The sequence below is a fragment of the Thamnophis sirtalis genome, unplaced genomic scaffold (genome assembly GCF_051295495.1).
Source record: "Thamnophis sirtalis isolate CommonGarterSnake01/CBP01778 unplaced genomic scaffold, rThaSir2_p1.2 scaffold_7, whole genome shotgun sequence".
NCBI lineage: Eukaryota > Metazoa > Chordata > Lepidosauria > Squamata > Natricidae > Thamnophis > Thamnophis sirtalis.
In genome coordinates this window covers 57,334,937-57,356,054 of record NW_028261387.1, presented here as the reverse complement: position 1 = coordinate 57,356,054, position 21,118 = coordinate 57,334,937, and the positions used below count along the sequence as shown (strand labels likewise).

At 36.9% G+C, this 21,118-nt stretch overlaps 1 protein-coding gene across 2 annotated transcripts in view; it reads left to right on the top strand.

Annotated features, from left to right (window-relative positions):
• KCND3 (potassium voltage-gated channel subfamily D member 3) overlaps nucleotides 1–21,118 on the top strand; it is a 291,154-nt gene that overhangs the window by 210,270 nt on the left and 59,766 nt on the right. The window lies entirely within an intron of this gene.

The window sequence follows — 21,118 nt, the reverse complement described above, 5'->3', positions numbered from 1 at the left end:
ACCATTTTGTTCATGCACATGTGTACATGCAACACTTCTGCGCATGCGCAGAAACATCCAGACAGGTGGGGAGAGCCTCCCGCCACCGCCACTACAGGTTTGCCAGATCCAGGCCAAACTGGGAGCAACACACCACTGATGTAAGGACAATCTTGAAATCCACAAACAGAAATTGCAAATATAAACAACTTTCTGATTACTGCTGGGGCCCCAAGATGCCAGCAAATGAACTAAGAGGTTTCTTAATTTCAAAATGTTTCCTCTGTCATAGAGATAAGATCAACCATCTGGAAGAATAAAGGTCTCCTTTTTCTTTCCATCTTGAGAAATCTAAAATTACCAGCTATATTCCTGAGAAACTGACATGAAAAAGATGTTGCAATGCCATTGGAAGGTTTGATCCTCATCTGTCTGGTTGAGATGTGCCAAGTATGTACTGGATGACCTCTGAAGTGTCTTTAATCCCTATAATTCAGGGCAATGGACTAAAAGAATCACGTAGTTAGGTTCTCAATGATTTTGAGAAACTTATTTTCACTATGCATTACACCAGCACTAGGAAAACCATATTGAGCATTTATCTAATGGTTGTCATGATCATTCAAGTCTAGAATATAATATTTATTTTTCATTATCAGTGTATTACTAATAAACACTAACAACAACAGCTTACATCATTTATGTGTCAGATCTTAATAGAATGTATTAATGCCTATTTACCCACAATAGTAAATTCTTCAGGGAAAAAAAATAGTTATTATGAGAGCTGATCAATAGGAAATGTGTTGTTTTGCAAACTCTGAAGCATAGATTGATATGCAAATGCCAAAAGATCTTTGGAAATTCGCCTGTCAATCCTACGGTATCACATGTTAAATTAACAGTTTAAGATCTATATTATCTAACTAAACTCTTAATAAAAATAAACACATCCTGTCTGCAGGGCAACCAAGTTTAACCAGGGCTCTGTAGAATGACAAAATGTAAAATAGTTCCACAACCAATTTCCCATATCCACTCTAAATCTTACAAAGGGAAAAGGAAGAGGATGGCCCTGCGAAGCATGTATAGAAGCACATGTCCTTTACCTAACTTGCTAAATAATTCTTTTGAATACAGATGTTTGGCATTAGGCATAGGGATTCCATGTCATGGATCTGATTTATTAGCTAAAAATTGCAGCAACCATGTAGAGTAGAAAACAGCAATCTAATCAAAAACTGTACTGTGCAAAGTCTTCATTATTTCTGCAGCTGCTAATGTCTCTACACTGTAGTTAAAGAGCTTTCAGCCTTTTGATTATCATTTTCTATTTTTAGGTGTGTGTTGCAGAGAGTGTGTGATAGAGAGATAATCATCAGAGAAGGCTGCTGGAATATCTATTTTTAGATCCCAATGAGCTGCTCAGCACCTTATTTATTACCAGCTGGAAGAGTTCAACTCTGTCCAGAAAACTTCTCTGCTTAGTTCAAAGTCCTAAGGAAGTGATCTCCCTTAGATCATAATTTTCATCAAAAAGAGAGAGAGAGAGAGAGAGGGAGGGAGGGAGGGAGGGAGGGAGGGAGAGAGAGAGGGAGAGAATAACACTGAGATTTAAGTCTATTAATCTGGAGTGTAATCATATGTCATGACGTGCCTTTTCAAACTGAAAATGGTATTTTTCTTCTGAGGTCAGATATTCACTAAAATTTTATTACAATTACAGCAGTTAGAAAAAAAAGGTGGAAGGGAATACTAAAGAATAATAGCACAGATAATATGAATGACTATTACGAAAGGAAATAATTTGCACAATATAATGAGACAGAAGAAACAGGTAATATCCAGAATCATCTTAATATGTGAATAGTATGGAAAGTCATCTGTGGAAAAAGCTATCATTTCCTACATTATTAAAAAATTATAGCCAATGGTAGGAGTTGCACTGGAATGCCACTATTTGTCTATTCCTGACATGAAGGGGATCAAAGTCTGACCTGACACAACCCTCACATTAGAAGAAAGAAGCTTTTCGTTAATGTTAACTAATGTGTCTTCCAGAAGCTTTCCCCCATTTGATTCAAGATTTACTCCAGATTTTCTTTAGGGAAAGTTTCTCATCTCTTGATAGCAATAGCGATGGAGATTAAGTTGAACCCCTTTCATTCAGAAAAATATGACATATGAGCAAACCTGTAAACCATATTTTTATACTAAAACAGTGAACTTTTTACTGCGCTGTTTTTAGTCTCAGATGATTTACTGTGCATTCACTTTGGAGACACCGAAGTCCTTGTTTGATGCCATAGCATGATATTAATCTATCAAAACAAAAGCTGATACTCCCTGCAGCTCTATGCAGCAATAAGAAATGAATTGCCTTTAAAAAAAAATTCTGAAGAACTCTTCAGTCAAAACAAAAAACAAAAAACAAAACAAGAATGTTTCTATCTTGTCAGGGAAGCAATATGTTTTATATATGTCTGCTTAGATGCAATAATGTGCTATATTTGGCTTGCATGCATTGCTCCAAGGAAGAAAGCAGATGGGCCAATTCAGTCAGCCAAGCATTTGTTTGCTCATCTCACTTGATTACTGATAGTTGAAAGCCAATGTACCTGCATGCAGGAACCAGGCAGTTCAGCATAGATCAACATTATTTCCTACACAGTTCTGTTGATTTGTGTTTCTGATAACAACCACAGTAACAACCACCTTGAAGTAGCATCTCAAATTGTGTCCAGAGGATACAGAGTGAAAAGGGGGATAGCTTATGAACACTATGGAATAAGGCATATTTTGGCCACATAAGTATTATTAATCAATCAATCAATCAATCAATCAGAATATAATTGGAAGGGAGCTTGGAGGTCTTCTAGTCTCAACTCCTTGCTCAAGAAGGAGATCCTAAACCATTTCAGACAAGTGGCTGTCCAGTCCTTTTTTAAAAACCTTCAAGGACTTATGAAGGCAAGTTGTTCCACTGGTTAACTGTTCTCAATATTAGGAAGTTTCTCTTTAATTTCAGGTCGCTTCTCTCCTTGATTAGTTTCCATCCATTGTTTCTTGTCTTGCTTTCTGGTGCTTTGAAAAACAAGTTGACCCCCTCTTCTTTGTGGCAGCCCCTCAAACTGCTATTGGCTCACCCCTAGTTAATGCTTCTTTAAACTGGCCATACCCAATTCCTGCAACCATTTTCATATATTTTTGTCTCCAGGCCTTTAATCATCTTAGTGTCAGCCTCTGTTTTGCTGCTTGCTTTTCGGCTGCCATTGAAATGGGGAGAGGGGGCATGGGATTTGGGTGTGGGAAATATTCTGTGCAGGAGAGACTGTAAGAAAGGAGTTGTTCTCACCATCTACTGTGCATGTGGCAGGGAGAGGAGTTTCCCACCAAGGCCAACTGTCCGGCATACCAACCTGATGATGATTTTTGAAGATGTCTCCCACATGACACCTGTGGAGTAATTGGATTGGACTATGGGCTGGTATTACCAAGGGGAGTGGAATGGGTCACATATTGATATCTATGTTTGTGCGCACTTTTGTCTCAGATCCTGCTTTGCTTAGCTACTATTTACTTATAACCAGTAAAAGTACTCTTAATTCTGCAAAATGGAGTTGAGTGGTTTCTTTCTTGGTTGAAAGTTTTCAGTGAAGCAGCCCTGACATTAAACAGGATTTCTGTTTTTTACAATTTTTTCAAAGTTTCAACATATTTTTTTAATGTGGTGACCAAAACTGGACCCAATATTCCAGGTGTCTTCTTACTAAGCGTTTGTAAAGCAGTTCTAACACTTCAAATGATTTTGATTCTATGGCTCTATTTATACAACCCAGGATTAGTTAGTTGATGCCATATTATTTTTAGTATGATTCTGGAAACTGAAGCTGTAAAAGCACCATATTCATTCATCCATTCAGTTACAACAACGCAGAGTATACATTCTGACTGTGACTCCAGGGGTTTGTGATTCAATAATGAATGGAGGACCACTGATTCCTCATCCTTGTTCCAGAGGCATTTAGTGGGACAAAGGTGGGAGAGGGGATGACAAAATGAATATTGCAACTATGCAATACAATCTGTGCCCCCCCACCCCCCTGCATTGGGACTGTGTGTCATTCTGGAGTTTAATGAAATAAATTAATGTTTTGTCAATGACAGACGCTGTTGCTTGCTGTGGTGCCATTATTTCACTCTGAAGTATTATTTTAAAGTGATGCTTAATAGTATAATAATTGCAAAACAATTCTAGGAAGATTAGTCATATATCACTAGGGATGTCATAAGCATTATCCAAAATATATCCAACACTTGGATGCAAACAGTCAAGGAATTGTTGTCAATTGCATAATCAATGGGCTTAGATTAAGGAAGAAAGATTGACAAGAACAACTTGAACAGACTCTTACAGTATATGAAAGATTGGGTGGAAAAGCAGGTTTTGTCTTGCTTGAAATGTTACATAGCAAGATATTAATGCAATTGAAACAAACAACAATTAAGAATAACTTTCAATTTATGCACCACGATTGCCCACAACAAATAAAAACCTGACACTTTAGATTGCAGCATATTTCTCTCTCTTTCCTGCATTTTTCAAGAAATCTCCCAGGTTTTGGTAATATATAACTTTTATTGGAAAGGCTTCCTTTATTAACAAACTGTGGGATGTGAATATGCTGGTTTTGTTTGATGTTCTTATTTGTTTTAATGCTTTAATAAATATTATATTACTTGGAATATACTTTCCTATTTATTTTTTACTGAATTCTTTATACATTAAACTATAAATGTATGAAATATTGCACGGGAAATATCTCTAACAGAGCACAGTTCAAAGCTTAAGACAAAGTAAAATCCTGGGGAGATATTTATCCAGGAGTGTGTGTACATGTGTAGGTATGCATATGTGTACCCACACATAGATACATATAGGTAGTTCTCACTACCACAAATGAGATTGACAATTCTATTAGCAAGCGATGAGATTCTAAAGTGAAACATTGCACGACCATGCCCAACTTCCAATATCGGTTCCAGCTGCAATTGGTAAACTTATCACTATAAGCATTAAGTGACTACAACTTGCTAATTCCTGGCAGTTTCCCCACTGACTTTGCTTGTCAGATGTCAGCTGTGAAGATTGCAAATAGTGATCACATGACTGCAGGACACTGTGACCATCCTAAATGTGTGCCAGCTCCCATGTGACCACAGGGATGCTGCCAGGGCCACAAGTTTGAACAGCACTGCACCACTTTTAATCACTACTTCAATTTTGAATGTCTATTGAACACTTGTAGAGAGTCAGTAAACTAAAACCACATGTATACATACACATACACATGAACACTTCCATGCACATATTTCTAGATAGCCTGCCATCTATCAGCAAAATATTTCAGTTGTAAAATAATTGTAAAACTAATGCTTCCAATGCCTAACCCCTACAACCAGTCCAGAAGGATACCATGTTTGGTGGTTTCACCAAACAGGAAGTCCAAAAGGACCAGAACAAATGCACTATCTCCATCTAAGACCAGGCAAAGTCATGACCAATGCTGGCTCTATCTCAAACCCAGTTCTGAACCTAACTGATGAATCCAAAACAACCTTTTCCTTAGGTCATTCTATAGCTGGTCCTCAGCAGCTATCTCAATTAGCAGTCTACTTCTTGCTAAACCATCTGAATGGATCGAACTTTACAGAGGAAATGAGGAGAAAGTGATCTGACCACAGCAAAGGGAATAGCCTAACATTCAGATCATGCAACAGCTTGGAAGTTAGCAGAGTGTCTAATATGCCTGCCCCCATGTGATGAAACAGAGATAACCTGTGAAAAGCCAATGGTTGTCATGGAAGCCATTAATTCCTGAACTCTACTAGACCCAGCTCACTTACCTGGATATTAAACTCCCCCAGTACCACCCAATAGGGAGTGTCTACTTCTACCTAACAACCAAGTCCAAAAACTCCAGGGAGGATCCTAAGGAGGAGCAGGCAGCCAGTATAATGAAACAACTCCTAGTTTGTCCATATAGCCTAATAATAAAAAAACATGGGCATTCACACCCAGGTACCTCTAAAAACCGTAACCCTAACCACAGAGAAAGTATTGCAATAGATCGCCTTCCCACAATGTTGGTGCAGGACCCAATGTTGGTGCAGGACTCTTTGGGCAAATCTACAAGTGGGCAACATCAAAACCTTTCCTCAGCTCAGTTGCAGTAATGCATGCAAGAACTGCTTGTTTGATCACTTCAAATTAATGGATGGGCATGGACTTGTTACAGACAGACCCGGAATTATCAGCACCAGCTTGAGGCCAGTTGCCACAACAATTTTGCCACCAGTGTCCCAACTAGGGATAGCTGAGTTGGAAGGGGAGGCTACCAAGAAATTGAACACCTATCTTCCACTAGAATGACCAATTTAGAAACCCCATTATATCTCACCCAGTGCAAAAAACTGGAGATTCTAGTCCTGATCCTCCTTCCAACCAAATATCAACATTATTAATCATTTGAATTATATAAATATTTGAATCAGAGTCAGGGTATGATTAGTATCATAGTACTATATGCTTTTCAATATTTGGACAAGAAACAGAGATAAGATGTAAATATTTCATTTAGATCAGTGGTGGGATTTAGCCAGTTCGCATCTATTCGGGAGAACCGGTTGGTAACTTTCTAAGCAGTTCAGAGAACTTGTTGGAAAAAAATCTCATTTTGTTTTTTTCCCCACTTTACAGGGCTAATCCTGTCAGGAAGTCAGGAAGGAAACATTCTGGTGTTGTTTCTAGCCTGATCTTTATTGCCCTGCTTACAGAAACTGCCTCTCCGGTTCACCCTTATTACATTGTAATAGCTAAAGCGAAGCGCCCATTGATGTGAGTCATATTGAGTTGGCCATGCTCACACGGTCACATGACCATCGATCCACACCTACCCAGCTGGTCTTTAGGGTAGAGAACTGGTTGTTAAATTATTTGAATCCCACCACTGATTTAGATGCATTGGGGAAAAAAAACAATGGTTAAAACTATCAATATAGGGCAGCAAGAAAAAAAATTAACTTAAGGTGTGAGGAACCCCCCCCCCAAAAAAAAATTGGAAGAGTCAGATTTATGCTAAGGTGTAAGATTTTGACCAAGAAAATGTTTCATTTGGGTTCAGAAGCAGAACATTAAAAACTTTCCCATAACTGCTTTGATGTTCTTGAAAAGGCTAGTTAGGTCCTGAGGTTGTTTACTGTAAGATTTTTTAAAAAAATTCGTAGCCACACTAAGGAGACTATTGAATAAAATGTACATTCATTAATTGGTTGTTTAGTTTATTTTTTAACAACAACAAAATGATTGTTACCTTTCAAAATGATTAGTTAGCTTTTAAAAACAACTAATTGGAAGCTTCTGTGTGTCTGCAGTCATAATGGAGCAAGAAAAAATTAGAATGCATTTGAGTTAAGAAGATTCAATTAAAGCTTATTGAACTACAATATTTTTGAACAGTAGACATTTTCTTCATTCTATATGTTCTGTAACACAATTAGTCCTATAACTATAACTGATCATAGATGAAAAACAAGGGAGTAGTGAACATATTAATTCCTACGGGTTTTTTAAAAATATCTAAAATGAGCTTTTAATACACTTTTCAACATTAAAAAAAAATCTCACAGAAGTTCAAAAGCAGGAATATTAGGACTAATTAAAACTAATGCAGTTCAATAAAATGTATAAAAGTAGTGTGCTTAAAACCTTAAACAGCTGAAAAGCTGCCATACAAAACAGCGCCTAACCACCTTAGATGAAGGTATAGTTCATTGGCTGCAGTGAATACTTGGTAGAACAGATGCATTTTAAAAGCAAAGCTCTTACCCAACCACAAAAATTCCTCTGACAGGTCACTGATCTTTACAATGCCCTCACTGAATTGCTGCAGATATGACACTCTTAAAGCTTAACCCCACACCCCACCCCAGATATTCATGCAACTATGAATTGTAACCCTCACATTTTCAGGTGGACATAACACAAAGCTGTGATATTTATTCTATAAACTCAATTATTAAAACCATGTTTCCTTAATTCATATTTAATAAATTTAATAAATTAAGAGAATGTCACACTGTTGCTTTTATGTGCTATTGCCAACATTTTTAGCATTACAATTAGTTCCTCCCATACTATGTAGCATATTGGGCAGCTATTGTCAACAAGGGGAATTATTTATCCTAATTATTTGTATAAACATGTCAATTAACAGAAAAGGCAAGAGTTGAAGCATGAATCTGAAGCTGAAATGCAGAATAAAAAGGATAAACTTGAGAATATAAAACTGGACTGACATCAACAGATTTAAATAGAATTACACATGCTTATTTAGTGATTAAATAGTAGACTATACTGGAAAACTGAAATAAGTCCCAAAAGGCAATAGCAAATTCCAAGACAACAAGATGAATGGAACCACAAAGTGAAAATTGTTTTATTCCATTCACACAGGACACCAGTTAGATCAGTTGAGTGCCATTCTTCCTCTGAGGAAATTGAGGATGAGCCATAGTTCACATCCATTAAGTCTTATGACATCATCTTTCAGGAAAATAACAAGGAAAATATAAGTCAAATACTCTCTTTCAATGAATTCTTTTACCATCAGCCATAGATATTTGACACAATATGTGACATCTGTAGCAGGGTCCAGCTCCTGAACTGTGCCTACAATTTGCCAACATTGACCAAAATGGTGTTGCTAATTTTTTTTCCCAGAAGCTTAACATTGTTCCTGATCCTACTTTCTATATGTCAATGCCTCTGAAAACAATGTTTAAAAGCATCTTCTATCATGGGACTTGGAAAGAATTGTCAAATCGGCATCAGTGGCGGGTTGCAGGCGGTATGCCTGGTATGTGCGTACTGGTGCCTGCCAGAAGCAGCAGCCACAGTACCGGAACAGTGCTTTGGAGGGCCCGCCCACCCGTATTCGTTCCTAACCTGTATTTGAAGGAAATAGGCCATCTGCGCACGTGCATGCAGCATACGACGCCTGCAAGATGCTCCAACAAGCAGCTGGAGTGTCGCAGTCAGTGGGTGTGCATGCATGTGCAGCATGGTTGCAACAGGAGCCGAAACCCACTACTGATCGGCATGAACTTGATGTGTTCTCATGCACAGTAGATCTTTGTTCCTAGGATACATAATGTAAAAGAAAACAGTTCTGGACAATTACTGGGCTTTTCTACTCTGAGGATAATTAGCAAACTAGTATCCATAAGAACAAGTCGGCTATATTAAATTCCCCAAGGCAGTTCATACAATGACAGGTACTTTAATTTCACTCTGTTTAATCCACAGTTACAGATATACAATATATATATACACTCATATACTTTAATGACCCTCTACTTTGGAGACTAGCTTTATAGCTCATCAAGGCCTGGTTGTCTCCTTTAATAGGAATTAAAGTTTCCCAAAGTCAACTTGCAAATGCTTTGCATTATCACAGTGAATGAATCAACTTACTCTTCCCACATAGGTAGCCTAAAACTAAAACTAAAATAATAGGAAAGGGTGAAAAAGTATTAAAAGTATTGAAAAGTTACATTTTAATTACAGAAACATATACCTATGACCTTGGTTTTAGATGTTTAAATTGGGTTAGGAAGGGCTTTACTTCCTGTAAAAAATTGAATTGCTGTAATAAAATAATGAAATCAGATATATCTTTTACTTCTTTTAAAAAAACTCCCAAGTACAATATGCGACAACAGTCCAGCCTACCTGGAGAAAATAATGCATTATCTTTGGATATCTTGTGATGTAAGCTGTAGAGAGAGAGGCAGTTTGATGTAGTGGTAAGGTGCCAGCCAAGAAACCAGGAGACAATGAGTTGTAGTACCGGCTAAGACATCAAAGCTGGCTGGCTGACTTTGGGCCAGTAACTATCTTACAGCCCGACCCACTAAACATGATTGTAATGGCAGGGAAAATAGGAGAGGAAAGAGTAGTTCACCTCTTTGAGTTACCTATTAAGTAATAAAAGTAGGATCAACATATAATAAATAAATACATTTTAGAGCTATCTTCTGAGACTGAATCTATCAGGCAACAGTTGTGTTTGTATCAGAATATTCAATATTTGAATAAGGCTATTTTTTGTATTTCTTCACATTCACCAAAAGATCAAAATTCATATTATAAAAACAGGAAATGAATACGATACATTTCTTCCATACTGTTCTCATATCAATGTCTATCATTCCTGTAAATTGACAAAACAGATCTGCTTATTTTTGTATACCTTTCCTCTACTACTGGCTGGGAAATTCTGGGAATTGAAGTTCACCCTAAGTTAAAATTGCCAAGGTTGAAAAATACTGTTCTAATGCATGAATCAAATTAATTGCAGGAAATGACTACCATATCCAACTCAGTAGAAGCACCTATTGGATACTAACATTTTTTGAAGCTGCCTGCACTCATTCCAGTTTTCTATATTTGTTTAGCTATCCATTCCTCTCTCTCTCTCCCTCTCTCCCTCTCTCCCTCTCTCTCTCTCTCTCTCTCTCACACACACACACACACACACACACTGTCTAGCATAACTCATTAGAAAGAAGAATTCAGGTTCTTTTATAATACTTTCAAGAAAGTATTTCTTTTACTTCTTCTATTTTGTCAAAAATAGAAACAAAGTATAACCACCCCAGAGGACTGTCCATAATGGATGTAATGGATGAGGAGAAAGCAGAACTGTGATGAAGGATTGCTCAAAAGAGGACTAAGAGCCTTTAAAACTGTAAGAGACCATCCTAGTAATCCTTTTAGAAAATTCAAACAATGTAATAGCTTTCAATAGTAGACTGATTCACATGCTTTTGCACTTTGGTTTATAGTATCTCTCTGGACTATCAGTTACAGCTGTGATATCACATGGAAATGAGAAATATCAGACTGTGTCATTCATAGTACCTCTGAAAAGTATTTATTCACTGCTCAACTGCCTGAGGGGAGAAGCACAGTCTCTATTGCTAGCATTTCATTTATGAACCCTCTCAACAAATCAAATGATCAAACAGCTGCAGTATTAAAGGGACACTGTGGGGAAAGACATAAAAAATAGATAAAAGCCCTTCAGTTTTTTTTCATTGCAAATTGTTTTGTTTTCTGCTTTGTTTTATATTTTGTAACAAAAATAAAAGGTGTCTTTGCTTAGGTCAACTATGGGCAATGATTTGGCAAACACAGACAGTGTTTAATTTTGTGGGGTAGAATGACTACAGGATTTAGATGATGCTGTTGCTTATGTACAGATTGAATATTTGGGTCTGGAGTTAATTGTGGGACTCTTATTTTTTTAACATTCAGTTTGTATGTACAATTTTGGGTTATAATCAGAGGTGGTGTTCAGCAGATTCTGACCAGTTCTGGAGAACTGGTAGCAGAAATTTTGAGTAGTTCGGAAAACTGATAAATACCACCTGTGACTGGCCCCGCCCCCATCTATTTTCTGTCTCCTGAGTTCCAGCTGATTGGGAGGAAATGGGGATTTTTCAGTAACCTTCTCCTGGAGTGGGGAGGAAATTGAGATTTTACAGTAACCTTCCCTGCCATGCCCACCAAGCCACGCCCACCAAGCCACACTATACTCACCAAGCCACACTCACAGAACGGGTAGTAAAAAAATCCCACTGTATCCATTGGTTATAATGGCTGCAAAAAAGGGAGGGAGTGCATACTGACCTGCTCTGAGGGCTCATTATAATACTAATCACCACCCACCCCTATGAATATGAAAAATTGGAAATATAATGCCTTCCAAAATGAGTTTTAGAATATAGTTCATGTCCCTGTCCATAGTTAGGTGCTTTTATTTTTCACATAGAAAATGGGCTTATTCCAAATCAGATCCTTGTTCTGTCTAATTAAATATTCTCCATATCAGCAGAGATCAACATATCTATCTACAAAGCAAGTTATCCACACCCAACTGCAGTTTCTTTCCCAAAGGTACATTCTGAGAGAAAACCCTTTTGCATACAGTTCCTTCTATCTCACATCAAAATGGTTGATGTAAATGTATATATTATGAATGGTTGTTCATAATATATAAATTAAACAGTTTGCAGTCATAGAAGCATATTTTTTTCTTCAACCAAGACCTGCAGATTCAAAACCCTGCATCTTAGAAGGATTTTTAAGCTCTGTTGCTTATCTTGTCTTTTTTTATAGTGTTTGTTATTTAGAATTAGATAAAGGTGGGGGGGGGACTGATAGCTGTGTCACAACACTGAACATATATTTTATCTCCTAATAATTGGTAAATGTACTAAGTGCACTGTAGCTGTCTAGGCAAATAATTCCAGTAAAATAATGATACTACTCTTGGATATCCACTTTCATTTAGAACTCAGTAATATTGCCTTTTCCATGAAGCTGGCATTTTCTACTATCCCATTTATTGACAATTTTCTTATTTTTGTGAACTATCTATGCAATAAGTCTTCTCAATAAAGAGAGTTTTCCTTAAAATTAAGCCTAGTCACATCTAAGAAAGATATAGTATGTGATTTTTTTCCCTTGATGGTCTAAGTCCTTGGGTTTTAGGTTTAAGCTCTAGATCAGTCATAACTTAGATTTAAATAACCTCCGCACACCGAAAGAGCTTTGTTCACAATTGAAAATAAAATATTTATTTTTCATACTAAGAAAGATTTGTTGATATAAGGTAGCTTTGAAAACTCAAAAGTCAATTCATAGCCTTATTTATAGTCTCAGACAATATTTGTATTGGCCATTTCCAAAACATTGACTTAAGAGTATCTTACTCTAAGCCGTGGTGGCACAGTGGTTAGAGTGCAGTGCTGCAGGCTACTTCTGCTGTTTGCCAACTGACTACAATTTGGCAGTTCAAATCTCACCAGGCTCAAGGTTAACTCAGTCTTCCATCCTTCTGAGGTGGGTACAATGAGGAACCAAATTGTTGGGGGCAATATGCTAACTCTGTAAACTACTTAGAGATGGCTGTAAAGCAGTGTAAAGTGGTATATAAGTTTAAGTGCTATTGCTATTTAAGTGGGAGGGATAGAATCAAGAGGGATAGAATCAAGATCACATGAAGCATTAATACTACTTTATAATGCCTTGGTAAAGCCACACTTGGAATACTGCATTCAGTTTTGGTCACCACAATGTAGAAAAGATGTGGAGACTCTAGAAAGAGTGCAGAGAAGAACAACAAAGATGATTGGGGAACTGGAGACTAAAACATATAAGAATGGTTGCAGGAATTGGGTATGTCTAGTTTAATAGAAAGAAGGACTAGGGGAGACATGATAGCAGTGTTCCAATATCTCAGGGGTTGCCATAAAGAAGAGGGAGTCAAACTATTCTCCAAGACACCTGAGGGTAGAACAAGAAGCAATGCGTGAAAACTAATCAAGGAGAGAAGCAACTTAGAACTGGGGAGAAATTTCCTGACAGTTAGAACAATTAATCAGTGGAACAGCTTGCTCCAGAAGTTGTGAATGCCCCAACACTGGAAGTCTTTAAGAAGATGTTGGATAGCCATTTGTCTGAAATGGTATAGGGTTTCCTGCCTAGGCAGGGGGTTGGACTAGAAGACCTCCAATGTCCCTTCCAACTCTGCTATTGTATTATATTGTATTGTTATTGCTATTATAGAGTCTTCAAACCATCAATCTACAAGTGTAAATGAGAACATGCTTTATATCATCTCATTCCTGGATGAGAACAGAAGAAACTATAAATCACAAGCAGGAGCCTTCTTCATGTTTCCTTGTAGCAGAAATAAGGCTGTGTGGTGCCTCTTCCTGAAATGAAGAATCTAAACTGTAGTAAAGATTTATAAGGAGTTGGAAAATAAAGATACAACTTACTTCAGACCTGCCAACAATCTTGTTTTGGCTGATACAGTTGTGTTTTGAGTCCTTTTCCCAAGATACTAATAAGATACTAATGACAAACAGACAGGAGGAAACATGTGATCTTGAGAACAAGAAGTACAACCAGTAGTATCGTGTTTTTGTGGGCCCTGTCTACAGACATTGCGCCTGGATGGTCTATTACAAGGATGGGACTGAAAGTGGCCAGAAATATTAGAACTTTCGTTAATCATTATCTGTATGATTAGAAATTAAACCTGAAAGTCATTTGTGTGTGCATCTGTGCAGATAGATAGATACACAAATATATCTTTTAATTTAGAAGATCATAGTTCAGTTTGTAACATCTTAAAAATAATTTTCATGCACTACAATTGATAGACATGATGCAAGCACAATGTTAATTAGCCTCGGTTCTTCACCATTTAAATTATCTGACTAAAATATTTCAAGGATGGTTATTAGGCCATAAAAGTGTTTTATGGAGATCAAACTTCTTTCATCAAATCTGTCAATTTGGAGAGAGTTACATGTGTCCAACAATATTTGGCCTCAAGAAAATATTATTCTCAGCTTCCATTTGATATTTTGCCTCCTTTATTCATCTGTTCCTTTTGCAATAGCCACCTGCCTGACTATCGTACAAAACCATTGGATATTGCTTGTAACCAATAATACTTTGCGTTTCTCATTAGATCCAAGCCAATTGCAAATTGTGAAACGTGGACCCTCATGCTAGAGAATACTTACGAGATCCATTTTCCTTCTCTAAAAATGCCTCTGACTTTTTTTTTGTCTTGATATTATTTTGATCTGTTTCTGAAAATCGTGTGGGTTTTTTTGTCCTAGCAAATTGAACATTTTATTGTCATTTTTGTTTATTTCTAAAATGCCATTTATATAGTTTCATATTACTTCAGTGCATTAGAGTTTCGTGCTGATACAGTTTAGCTTTTTTATCTGTATTTTCTTCCTGTTTTTCTTTGAAAAATGAAGGGAAAAAGTATGCCTTAGTTTCATCACTGAATAAAATAGCTCTTTATTGTTGCCAGGGTTATGCAAGAGAATGGATAGTCATATACCTGTACTTCATAACTTCAAATATGACAATTACTGGGGGATAGCTTTGAATGGTTCTTTTTTCCAGGTATATAAGTTTAGGCAGGAGTCTCATTTTGTACATGTTCACAGATACCTACACATCTTAGGATTCCATGCAATGGAATAGAGGTAAACATGGCACAAATATGTCCTGATCATTTATCCTCCAGAAAGGTATTTTTTGCTTCATTTACAAGGCTAATCAAGAGAGAAAGTAGCATGAATTTCTTACCTCTCTCATATTTTGGAGGGGTGATTTCTAATTTCTAATCAAATTACTTCACATAGATGATTTGTTGTATACCAAAATAAGTGTAATTGTCAAATATCCTCCTTCTCCAAGTCTTTCCTGATCATGCAGTTTCCAGTATCCTAACTGGAAATTGAACAGACTAACAGGTGTCTGAATGAGGTGGATTGCTCTTATCCCTGTTTAATCTACGTATGCTTCTATCCCCAGTCCTAATAATTGTTACAGAAAATAATGCCCATTTCCCCAACATGAAAAAAATATTAAAATATACTTCTATTATTCCATCAAAGTATTCACTCACCCATCAAGGGTAGGTTCCTGCCAGCATTGCTGCTGGTTTGCTGCATGCACATGCATAGTTGAGAGTACATTGTTCTGCGGATGTGCAGAACATTAAAAAATGATTAAAAACCAAGCTGGCAATGACCATGGCAACCGGAGAACTGGTTTGGGGGTGTATCCAGCCTGCTGGCCCTATCAGTTCGGCAACTAAATGCCAATTTTCACAACCGGTTCGCCTGAACTGGTGTGAACCACTAGCAACCCACCTGTCACCCATGCATGCACTTATGCACTCATCCACACAAACACACACAAAAGCTTCTATTTAGAGAATCAAGTCTCATTGAACTTTGCACATTGCTTCAGATGGCAACACAACATTCACAGATGTCCATGACATCACCAGATACCATACATAGCATATTACAATTCAAGAAAAATGAATTATTTCTTTTTTAAAAGCCCCAAATCTCATGTGAAGGTACAGAAATGCCCACCATTTGAAAAAGATACTAACCTCTGCACTAGATCCGGGATAGCGAACCTATGGCACACAGGTGGCACGGGTGGCACATGGAGCCATTTGTCAGGGCACGTGAGGCATTGCATGCGCTCGCTGGCCAGCTGAGTTCAGCCTTTTTTAAAGCCATTTTTCACCCTTCCCAGGCTCAAGAGGCTTTATAGGAGTCTGGGAAGGGTGAAAACAGCCTCCACCGCCTCCCCCCCCCCCCCCCAGAGGCCTTCCGGAGACTTCAGTAGCTTCCCTGAAGCCTCCGGAGTGCAAAAAACTGGCCCTACGGGCAAACCGGAAATTCGGGAAGGGACTTCCGGTTTGCTCGTAGGGCCATTTTTAGTCCTCTGGAACCTTCAGGGACCTTCAGGAGGCTTCCTTGAAGGCTCCACAGACCGAAAAACGACCCTAAGAGAAAACAGTAAGTCACTTCTGGTTTGCTTGTAGGGCTGTTTTTTGTCCTCCGGAGCCTTCAGGGAAGCTTCCTGAAGGTCCCTGAAGGCTCCGGAGGACTTAAAACAGCCCTATGAGAAAGCTTCTGGTTTGCTCCTAGGGTCGTTTTTCAGCCTCCAGAAGACCCCTGTAGGCTCCAGAGGGCTTAAAGCGGCCCTACGAGCAAACCAGAAGTCTGTTTCCAAACTTCCGGTTTGCCCATAGGGCCGGGTTTTTGCACTCCAGAGGCTTCAGGGAAGCTCCTGAAGCCTCCATAGGGCCTCCAGGGGGACGGGGGGGGGCTGTTTTCACCTTCCTCAGGTTCCTATAAAGCCTCTGGAGCCTGGGCAGGGCGAAAAAAGCATGAAAAAATAGGGGGAGGGCCTGTCATACACACATGTGCACTGGGGGAGTTGCGCATTGCATTATGGGTACATCATGCTCACGCACCCCCCCCCCTGCACTCCCCCCGCTTATGGCACATGAGCCAAAAAAGGTTCGCCATCGCTGATCTAGACAGTTTCTTTTAAAGACAGTATACTAGGTCATAACAATTTCCAAAACGATAGCTTTGTTAGCCATTATAGCAAAATCCACAAAGAATATTAAAGCTATATAACCTTTGTTTGCTCATATATTATTTATGGACTTCTTACAGAAATAATCCACTTTTTCTCTGAGCAAATTAAGCTGCAAATACAAGTTGCGACCTCAGACCTTAACTTCCTAGTAACAAACCTGGGAAAAATAACCAGCCCATAGTAACTAAGGTCAAATGGAAATCCATATACCATACCAGATCTACATTAGATTTAATATGTCCCAGACTCTTAGATGATAAAACCAGTAAAAGATACAAAGAAATATGAAGAGTTTTCCGCAGTGTCTATGAAGTGATTGGTCAGAACTTCCCTCCTTTCACACGTTATAAGACTATTTCATATTTAATTAAAAATGTCTTGGCTTACTTTCAGTTTGCAATATCAATAGCACTTAGACTTATATACCTGAGTCAACCTTGAACCCCATCAGGATTGAATTCTAGGCTGTGGGCAGAGTTTCTCTGCAATACTGCATTCTACCCATTATTTCACCAGTGCTCCTGTTATTGTTTATTTTCTTTTTAAATTACTTTCTATTTCTAATTGCTTAATGTATTAGTGAAAAATAGACAATTATCCATAGACACCAATATTATCAATCAACCATCAACTGGATTTAGTTCAGTAAAAATAAGGTTGAACTTTAAAATAATTGCAAAATAGTTTTCGAGAGAACAAACTGATTAGAATTAAAAAAACATATCAAAATTTGTGAGATCCAATTCATTGCAAAACAAGCTCTGCACCCAGTTATAATGGGTAAAAGTAATAGTCATTATTTCAGTTTCTATAGAGTGAAATGGGTCAGCCTTCCTCTCCGTAAATTTCATTTACAAACATGTAATAAGGTAGGTTGTATTAAACAAATGCACTATGTCTAAAATTCTTGAAAACTTTTTTCACTGTATCAGTATTCCTCTTTGTTTGCCCTGAGTTACTCTCATGTTATTCTATCATAAATACATATCCAGTCCAATGCTTTGTTTTGGCACAAAATAGAATGCAAATAAAGATACATATACATGTCCCAGAATAATCTGGGATTTGGAGCATCCAATCCAGATTGGTAACATTTTGGTGAGAGAGAAGTTCCCTCAGGATGGGCTTCAGCGTGAGTCTGTAAGCTCCGACTGAATCTCTGTCCCATTAACCAACACAGATTGGATTCTGAGAAATAGAAGAAATCATTGGTATCAGTAATAGTTGATGCAGATAAAATTAAATCAAAGAAACTCAGGATATATATATCACTATACTTGGTGATCCTCTAGAAACAAGATAAGGACTGTAATAGGTATAATTCTTCTCAACAAATCTTTGTCTGGGAAAGAGCAAGGTTTAAAGTTTTGTGAAAAATAAGAATCTCAAATGTGTAAGACCACATCTTACAAGTGACCAGAGCTAATTGAGAGGATTTTGAGGGTTTCTGTGTATTTAAATGGCATTCCTATTAACACTGTTCCATGCGCCATCAACATATAGTCATGCTGGCACATTACCCTATGCATGTGCAAATAAAAAAGATGACACTTGGAATACTGCATCCAGTTCTGGTCACCACTATATAAGAAAGAAGTTGAGACTCTAGAAAGAGTGCAGAGAAGAGCAACCAGAATGATTACCGTAAGGGAGTGGAGGCTAAAACATACAAAGAATGGTTATAGGAATTGGATATGTCCAGTGTAATGAAAAAGGACTAGGGCAGACATGATTCCAATATTTGAGGGGCACCTACAAAGACAAAGATATCAAACTATTTTCCAAAGCACCAAAATTTTATTATTCTGTTCTAAATGAAGCTTCATACACTTGCCCAACACTTGTGCATCTCAATGGGGGTTGCTATACAAGTTCATTTTTTTTTAAAAAAAAAAGCAAAGTTTAATATAGGAACATATCCCTCTGGCTCTGTTAGACAAGGAGGTAGTGAGTTTTAGAAGCAAACCTCTTTTGTTCATTCAAAATCTTTTTTCTTTAATTTATAACAGATATATTTTCAAAGAGGATAATATCTACACATGGACAGATAATTAGGTTATACCATTAATGCTTTTATAACACTTATAAAAGATGTAAAGCAGAGTGTATTGTTTTCATATTAAAGAAAAAATGTATGAATTTTTAGCCTAACAGCAAAATCTCCACTACATTATTATTTATCATTGTTAGAACAAAAAGAAATATAAAAGCAATATAGATAAATATTTAATTTTTGAATTTCCCCTTCTTTGTTGTCCAATTGATTTACAGTGTATATTGATGTAAGCTTTAGAACCCATCTTATAAGTATTGACATTTACTAGAGTTTTTATTTATTTCTTTACCTTTTAAAAAGAAGTATTATATTTGGATGCATATGCAACCTTAAAAAGATAAAAATTTTAAAGGTGTTTATTTAATATTTTTTACTGAGAAATACCTGTATTACTGAAAAAATTGAATAAAAGATTTCTGCTGTATCTGTTTTATAAGACATACTATTCCCTATGGTTTTAAATACTATTGATCCAAGCAGAGAGGTACTTCAGTTTTCTAATACAGAGAAATAGTAATTCTAGAATGTATGAACTAATTTGTATTCTTGCAATGGTTTAAAAGTCTTTGGAAATGTGGTCAGTAAACTGATAGTTTGTACTTTTATAAAGAAGTATTAAACACTTTATAGGCATCCAAGAATCTTTCAGCAAAAATCGGTATTGATTATAAGCCCTTGAGAAAAATCTAGATATTTCAGTAACAAATTACAGATTGGTTATGGTGTAATGTCCCTGATTATTTTTGTGGTTAATTCTGAGAGTATTTATATTGCTTCTAATTCTTGTAGCAATGCTTGGCCTTATACTTCTCATGATCTGGAAAGAGGGGTCCATGCTTAATTTTGATGATTGTCCAAGTAGGTGATTTGTGTGTTATTGGTCCATATGTCCTGTCTTAAGATTCACCTGAAAGGTGGGAATGAAAAATATGTTGTGTTAAGTAAACCTTTTAACATTTAATATCTTGTGCTGATTTTACCAGTTGTGGAGGAACACCAGGCTAACCCTGAAGAAAGCAAGAATTGTTAGGTAAACATCCACTTAGCCCTGGGAAGAAATAGTGAACAAGAATGAAACTTGATTCTCTTTAGTAAAAGTTGTTGTTGTATGAAACAACAATAAATTGGTGTGCTGTATGTTTTTTAAGTAATCTACCTCAAAAAGCTGGCATTAGGATACACACAAAAGGAATTAATCTTATAATTTATTTTAAAATATAAGTTTATTTTTCACTATTTTCAGTCAATTAATAGGAATATACCCCAAATCTTACATGAAACTGTAATTCAGTTTAATTTGTTGTATATATTCATCTTGAACCATCAGACTGAATTAATTCTATTCAAATTTGGAGTCACTTGCTTTGGTTCAATGCAGTAAACCTATCTGGAAATAGAATGGAAAAAATTCAGTTTGAAGATGCAGTTCAGTAAAGCTATCTATAGATCAAAAGATCTCACAGACCTTCTAATTAGTGTGTCTCAGAATTGATTATGAAGATTTGATGTAAGTAGAATGAATTTTATTGTCAGGTTTCCCTATTAACTCAATTTTCCTTACTGGTTGTACTGACTATAGATTAGGGGAATTAAAATCCACCATATATACTCAGCGGGAAAGACTTTTAGTGTTAGATGTTCCAGGTTCTATTTCTTGTTTTGTGGTCAGTATCAATAGTTTACTACACAAATGAAGACAGGAAATTCCTAGAGTTCATTACAACAGCCATTATAATGAATAATCTATAGTAGAGGCAATTGAACATTGAACTATTACCTGAAAATGGAATTATATGCTTGCTTTTATACATTTTTGCTTATGTTAATATTGTACAGGTCAGTTAGTGTATATGGGGTGCATTTGGATTAAAAAAAACCTCTAGACATAAAAGTCCCAGTGACTTTTAAAAGTAACTGAAAATTGTAACATTCTTGGTTTAGAAAAATTGATGCAAAATCTGAAGTCATCTCATTTTTGCCAAAAACTAGTTTCAGAGTGGCTTGAA